Raw genomic sequence first — 813 nt, forward strand, 5'->3', positions numbered from 1 at the left:
ACGGATGATAGGGACCTTCACTCATTTAGTAGGAGATGTGGGAAGCTAGGCAGGTGATGTGGGTAGACTCGGATAGGCCTAGTTAGACATAGGAAGAGGCATTTTTAATGGGTTATTCCGGGTCATTCCAAATTATTCTTCAGTTTTTGGGTCAACTCAAACCCAACCGAATTTTACAAATGGGTTGAAATCCCTAACTCGAACATGACTAGGTTCAGGTTTGGAATGACCCAAACCCATAATGTTTGGATTGAGTTTTCGGGTCGTGTTAATTATTGACACCCCTAGAGAACAATTGAGTGGAGAAATTTATATTTAAAAAATAATTTTCAGTGACTAGCATCGTGGTGCCATAGTTCATAAATTTTGAACTTTTTAAATAAATCTTTTTTTGAACTCTATGTTGTTATGTTAAGGGGCATTAGTTTGTAACCCTCTCCAAGTAGTACTTTATATCCAAAAGAGTTAAACTTTCTTAAACCCTTAACAGGGAAAAAATTATAAGTCTGATTACTTTTTTTATATTTTGATTTGAGATATCACTTTGTAGTGCTCACTTAAATTTTCAGTTCTAAGGTAGATTTTTCATATTGTAAGCACTCATTTCCTAGACGTTTTCTCAATCTTATAATTAATAAAATGTAAGCCCAAACTTTGAGTAACTATAATATTAAAATTTAAATATTAACATATGATAATTTCTAATACTTTTAAGCTTCTCTGAATCTAGCATGCCTTACCCTTATAACTTCACTTGTGTTACACAAAAACATTCAACACATTTTTCACATTTGTTACATCCCCACCCCCCCC

The sequence above is a fragment of the Dendrobium catenatum genome, unplaced genomic scaffold, assembly GCF_001605985.2.
Source record: "Dendrobium catenatum unplaced genomic scaffold, ASM160598v2 original_scaffold_30712, whole genome shotgun sequence".
NCBI classification, from domain to species: domain Eukaryota; kingdom Viridiplantae; phylum Streptophyta; class Magnoliopsida; order Asparagales; family Orchidaceae; genus Dendrobium; species Dendrobium catenatum.